The sequence below is a fragment of the Sceloporus undulatus genome, chromosome 1 (assembly GCF_019175285.1).
Source record: "Sceloporus undulatus isolate JIND9_A2432 ecotype Alabama chromosome 1, SceUnd_v1.1, whole genome shotgun sequence".
Taxonomy (NCBI): Eukaryota; Metazoa; Chordata; class Lepidosauria; order Squamata; family Phrynosomatidae; genus Sceloporus; species Sceloporus undulatus.
The window spans coordinates 71,908,512-71,915,640 of NC_056522.1; positions in this window are offsets into that span (position 1 = coordinate 71,908,512).

Here is a 7,129-nt window from a genome sequence, read left to right on the forward strand (position 1 = left end):
ATCATCATCATCATCATCATCATCATCATCATCATCATCATCATCATCATCACCATCCCAGCTGTAATGGGAGCAAAAGGAGATAGATTAAACCTTTTATTAGAGAATGTTTAGAAATACAGTTTAACCAAAACAATAAGTAATACATATCAAATCCAAAGAATGCAATTGCAAATAAAAATATGTAGTAATATGATAATATATAAAGAAATTAGATATAAAGGCAAATTTCATTCCTAGGATGCGTTAAATTATTAAAACATTTTTTAAATAAAACAGAGCATACTAAGGAGACCAAAATATATATCCTTTACTTTCAAATCACCAATGGCAATCACTAATATATTCAAACTGTTGCATACCATAAAGGGAAAGAAGAAAAAAAGAAGAAGGGGAAGGAGGGGAGGAAGAAGAGGGGAGGGGAAAAAAGAAGACTGAAACTTCACCGTTCCTTTTCTACCAAAACTGCAGCTGGTTCCTCATATTGGCGATGGCCCAAGATGTGCTCGATGTAAATGTCTCTGGACCATCTAATGGTATCTGACACCATTAGCTTGTGCATGAGTTTTGCATAGCGCTTTCCTACTCTGCAAACTCTCAGCACAGCTTAATTTTCTGGATCCCAGGTACCCAGGGCTCCAACAAGCAATGCATGAACAGAGACCTCATACCCCTTTTGTCTCAGGACATCAGCCAGAGGGGTGCACTTTTGATGTTTCTGTTCTCTGGCCTCCCTCATGGCTGGCTTCCTGTTTTCAAAGGGGATGGTGACATCCACAATAGTAATCTTGTGATCTTCATTTGTGATTACTATGTCAGGTCTTAGTTGATTGTCTGTCCAAGGCACAGTTCGATTTAGGGAGCTGGTGCTCAATGAAGCTGGGATAGCTTTGGCCAGTCGATTCATCACAGCACTGTGCCGATGTTTCCAGGATGTCGAGTGTGGAGGGCAGTTGCAGAGCAGATGTGGAAGTGTATCGTTTGGATGGTCACAACGGCGGCAACATTTATCGTGGTTGCCAGTTTTAACGGCACCGTTGAGAGGCACAACATTCAGGCAGGCTCGGTGAACAAAACGCCAGTCAGCAAAACGGGTGAAATCTCCGTGTGGTATAAAGTGATTGCTTGAGTCCCAATGCGATGTCACCTCAAAGACCTTGCCCTGGTTAGGCTTGCTCAGAAGTGCGATGGTATATTTCTCCCTTAGGAGTTCTTTCAATGAACTTTCTAGCAGATGTCTTATTTTATGGGAGAAGCTCTGGACCTCTGGGGGGTTCCCCTTGGTGACAGTGAGCTGCATTCCAGGTGCGGGTGAAGAGGGAAGAGAAGTCACTGCCATCATGTCCAAATTCATATTCCAGCGAACCGGAAAGATAGGTTGCCAGGTCACTCTCAGATGGAATTCTAGCAATGCGTTTTTGGACAAATTCTTTTAGGGTATCTAGAGCAATAGATTTTACAGTCTTGTCAGGGCAAATGAGAAGATGATATGCATGAATGATGGTTGCAACATCCCCTGAATCTCCCAGCTTAGGGATTCCTATTCCTCCATGTCGGTGAGCAATGTGCAGAATGTCATTGGTAGCACGCTTAGGGAGGCTAAGCCATTTCTTCAAGGAAGCCGTAATTGCTTGGTCGACTCTATTAAGTGCTGTTTTCTGAACTGACGATCCTTGAAGAGCAAAGTCAATCCTTGGGAGGAGGAAAACCCTAAGTGCATCGATCTTTTGGCATGGAGCTAAGAGAGATGCATCAATCTTCATGGCATCCATCACAATGGCATGCAGTGTAGCCTCAGGAGTCTGGCAGCTTCGGAAGCCCATTGGAGTCCCTAGGTGTTGGTAGATATCTCCTTCTTTAAGATGGATCATGGGTTTCCCTTGGATGGTAAAAGCTGTTGGCAGAACTCGATCCTTCAGGCTACATTAATGTGGAGCGCTGCACATTTTTTAGCATTAAACTGCAGACCCATCCAATCTGCAGTATGTGCAGTCGCATTTATCATTTGCTAGAGTTCAAATTTTTCAGCTACCAGAACTAGGTCGTCAGCATAGGCCAAAATGCTCACTTTAATAATAATAATAATAATAATAATAATAATAATAATAATAATATGTTTTATTTATATACCGCTATTCCAAAGATCATAGCGGTGAACAGCAAGTAAGCTAATTAGCAAGTAAGCTAATTTATTGCCATATAGCTTGAAGCCACCAGAACCGTAGATAATATAGCAGAGGAGAGGCTCCATGGCCAGGTTGAAGATGATTGGGCTAAGTGGACAGCCCTGTTTCACCCCGCGGTGAACTCAGATTTCCTCGCCTTTTGCAGTCCGCACTGTGGTGGTACAGTCGTTGTAAAGTTCACGGAGCAAGTCAAGAAATGTCGAAGGCAGAATTGTATTATAAAATTGTGTTCATAACATTATTGATTACAATAATCAACATTCCAAAACCAGGAGATAAGGATAAGGATATGTACAATAAATATCACAACAAACTTTATTAACTTTCCTGTTCCACCATCTTTTGTTTGATTTGTAATTTCAATTCAGACTCTGTTGGGGCCATTTGCAGGACGCATGTCAAGTTGCAGGTCAAAGGCATAATGAATCCATTCCTGATTTTAATATGAATTTTGAAAGACTGATTATTCCAGGCAGTGAACCCTTCCCCCCAGAATATGCAACCCCACCCCACCATTGCTAATCCCTCTCCTTAGTTTGTTGAAATTTTCTGTAGGAAATTATCCTAAGGAGAACCAAAGACTCATGGATTTGGAAGGGCCTGGTCCAGCTGCTGTTCTTAAAACCTAGTGATCTAGTGGCAGTGTGTGTTTAAGTTGTGTTTATTCTGTTCCAAATGACCAGAAATGTCTGGATGCTGGTGTTAAGAGCAGCCTGATTGCTACTTGGATGGCAGATCACCTACCATGACTGTGCAGGTAAGAAAGAATCCTGCTTGAGGTCCTGCAAAGCTGCTGCAGGTTGACAATACTGGCTATGGCGTTTGCCTGTGTCCCCTTAAAACACAGGCATTGTGTATTCTTACTACTACTACTAATAATTTTATCCCTCCTCTCTGTGTAACACAACCGAGGCTTACAGCAATTAAAACATACATTCCCACATCTCAAAATCCCACCCCCCTTAAAATACAATTAAACCGTTTGGAATTAAAATGCCTTTTTCCATTTTAAAGTATTTTTCTTGGACTCTCTCTGCCTCTCTCTCTCTTAATATATCAGTAGTTCTAGTTCACATATGGTTGGCACTTGGCTTTCTTGCAGGCTGATGCAGATGTGTTTTTGTTCGACTTGAAAATAAGCCTTCTGAAGTTGCTGAGGAGGAAGAAAGAAAGAGGAAAGAAGCCTATAAAATATTATTTCAGTCGTAAGGTCACAGTCTGTTTAATAGCTTAGAAAAAAACACCATCTTGTAAGCTGCAGGCTATTCAGAACTGAGATTTTCTAAAAACCCCGTGCTCCAATTTTGTTATTATTGATAGAACTATTTCAATATCTAGCCTGCTATCCTTATTGGATAGCAATAATGTCTGACATTTAGAATAATGCTTCCATTAAGTAGTAACAATCATACAAAATGGAATAATACAACATGGTTGGAATGTGAAGTCGATGGTTCTCACGGCTGGCATCCATAGTTTTTTGTAAGTTATTTGGGCTATGTGTCCATGTTCTGGAAGAGTTTATTCCTGACGTTTTGCCAGCATCTGTGTCTGGCATCTGCAGAGAATGCTGGCATGGAAGTGAGTGGGGTATATGGACAGGTTGCTTACCTGTAATGGTGTTTCTTCAAGTGGTCATTTGCAAAGAAGAAATATATATATATACTGTGTGACCCTGGGTTGAGAGGAAGTGATTTACATGTTAATCTGTGTGGTGTTCTGTTGTTGAATGGCAAGGCCTCAGAGTGTCCATTTAATTAGTGATCCATTATCTGCTGGAAAATCCCCCTGACCCTGGGTGGTTTTCATTTGCATTTGCTGGGTCTTGATTTTGACTGGTAGTCAAACTTCGAGCCAAAACAGACAACCCCGAAGGAGCGGCTTCACGCCACCCCTTTGATTGCTGGATTGGGGCTGTGGCAACTACATGCCACAACCCCAATTCAGCTTTTTGCCAGCCCCAAAAGAAGTGGCAGCAAACCACTCCTTTTTGAGCCAGCAAAAAGCAGGTTTTTGCACCACCACTTTGCAGTGCTCCTGCGTCATGTGGCGTATAAACACTGCGCTGCTGGAGTGCCACAAAGCTGTCTGCTGTGTGGTTAGGCGGACGGCTTCACAGCAGCTTCTTACCGGCTTGGGTGTGTGTGTCATCTAAACGACACACACTCCAAGCTGCTGGAAAGCCGCCTCAAAGGAGCCATCTGTTTTGCCCCTTTGTTTACTTTAAGGGCTTCTTCTTTTCTGTTGAAGTTGTCTAGGTGTTTGTGGATTTCAATGGCTTCCCTGTACATTCTGTCCTTATAGTTTTTGGTATGGGCCAGAATTTCAGTGTTTTCAAATAGCATTTTATGCCCAGAATGGTTTATAACATGCTCTGTTACTGCGGATTTTTCTGGCTGACCCAGTCTGCAGTGTCTCTCGTGTTCCTTGAAAACTGTGTTTGAAGGTCCCTATATAGACTTGTCCGCAGCTGCACTGTGTTCAGTAAACAGGGATGAGATTACTTTGGACACAATCCTTTCCTTACTCAAAGGACCCGAAGGGCTTTTGGCTTTTTGACTACAATAACCATAGTCACACAGTTTTCTTGTGATCTTCTGGACATTGTAGTCCAAAAATAATATTTTCAAGCTCAGACCCCATGTCAGACTATTTTTGTAATTGTTGTATGTGTATCTATGTACCTTCAAGTCATCTGTCGACTTATGACAACCTCATGAATTTCATACCATGTTCTTAGGCAAGGAATACTTAGAGGCAGTTTCCCCTGAACTATAGCCTACAGTATCTGATCTTCCATCCAAGTACTAACCAGGGCTGACTCAGGTTAGCTTTCAAGATCAGACAAGATCTTGTGCCTTTACGGTACTTAGTGCCATAACTTTTATTCTGACATTGGTTGTCAAGGGTTTCAGGCTTGTTCTGTATTTAAAGCAGCTGGCTGAAATCTAAGGGCTTTGGAGAGACTGTTACGATCATTACACTTTAAAATGCCAACAAATTTAAACTGACAAAACTCAGCACTGTCTCCTCCTGATGTAAGCAGACCACTGTGTTTTCTTTCCTTAAATTTATAGAGTGGTTTGGTCATTCTGACCAGGATGTTATTTTTATTGGAAAGCAAGGAGATAGATTAATAGATGTGCATTTGTACAACAATCTAGAAAAAATAATTAGCCATGTCTTTTTATAGGTTGAAAACAAGTATCTTGCTTGCTTTAACGTCTGCCTTTTCCACTAAAGGCAGACTAATACAGAATCTTCATGCAACACATGTCCAAATAGATTTTGGTTAAAGAATACACTAAAACAATGGTTCTGGCATCTGTACTGGCTCCCTATTAACGTCTGGATGCAGTGAAACGTCATGGAAATGCTTGACTTGCAGTGTTCTACATAGTTTAGTCCTCTCCTATGCAGCGACTGCCTTGTTTTCTTGTGAGCTTTAGGTTCAACTTAAGCAGTTTCTTGATTTTATCTTCTATGAACCAAATCAAAAGAGAAGGCAATGGTTTGAAGGCCAGTGGTATTCATACATTTTTGAGCTAAGTGAGTCTGGCCATTAAGCAGACCCACATAAGTTACTTGGGAGTATAGGTGGTATAAAGGTAAAGGTATTCCCCATTTACAAGGGTGTCGTGCCTGAACTTAAGGGGCGGTGCTCATCTCTGTTACTAAGCCAAAAAGCCAGTGTTGTCAGATACTACTCTGATTGTGTGGCCAACATGGCTGCACAGAACGCTGTTTACCTTCCCACCGGAGTGGTACCTATTTAGCTACTTGCATTTGCATGCTTTTGAACTGCTAGGTTGGCAGAAGCCAGGTCTAGTGACGGGAGCTCACCCTATCATACGGCACTCGGGCCTTGAACCCAATGCTAAATGTAAGCCCCTAAAACATAGATAATGAGTTCAGGAGATATTATATCTATTATAATTATATATATAATTATTCCAGGACTGGAGGATATTTTAACTGAGGGTATAACAGCTGACACATGAAACTAGAGAGAGAAAAATGGAATTACCACTGAAGAGCCAAAATAGCACTGGAAGTCCATCTGTTGCTCATGAAAATGCCATTGTACCTACAGTCCTGTGTTTACTTATGTTTCGCTAAATATAGCAGGGCTTACAGCTGAATGAACTCACATAGAATTAAGCCAGCACTCTGCAGTTTGGACAGCCTTTACAGCTAAGGCTTTCTAGAAGTTAGTGGACTCCCAACATCCCCAGAAATATTGCCCCGTGCCCAGGGATGGTGGGAATTGTAGTTTAATGGATAGTCTAGGTGCATGCATTGAATTAGAAACTCTGTGTTCAGAGCCATCTGCAGAAGCTTCTTAGAATAATCATATTTCTGCCCTTTTTCCTCAAAGGTAGGAAATATACAGGCCTGGGAAGAACTTATTAAATATTTTTCATAACATTAAAGATTTGTCACATTACAAAACATCCAAGACTGCAGTTCTCTGAAGGTTTACTCTGGAGATCTGCTCATCTATTAGACAAAAGACTGAAATTGTTCCTCACTTCTCTTAGAACCATCTAAATGCAATAGTCAGTCCAAGCTAGTCCTGCCATATTGCCTTTATGTTTGTTTTTCACCCTTTCACACACACACAAACACATACACCAATATAAGAGATATAGGCTGGAATCCTCTATCATGGTATATGTTACATAACTTTACATATGCTTGGATCCCATTTTGGGGAGAAACTTTTCCCAATACCTCACCATGACGCCTTGAAATATAGTCGGCAATGGCAATTTTTGCATATAAGTGTAAATAAATAAATAATAAAAATATACTACATAGCTAAATAGCAGAGGTGCTAAGAAACTATGTTAGTGAATTGCAAAGATGTGGAATGGGGCACTGGCAAGATTGTCCCAAAGAGCATCAGCAGCCTCTAGCCAATGTCCCAAAGCTTAATGGGA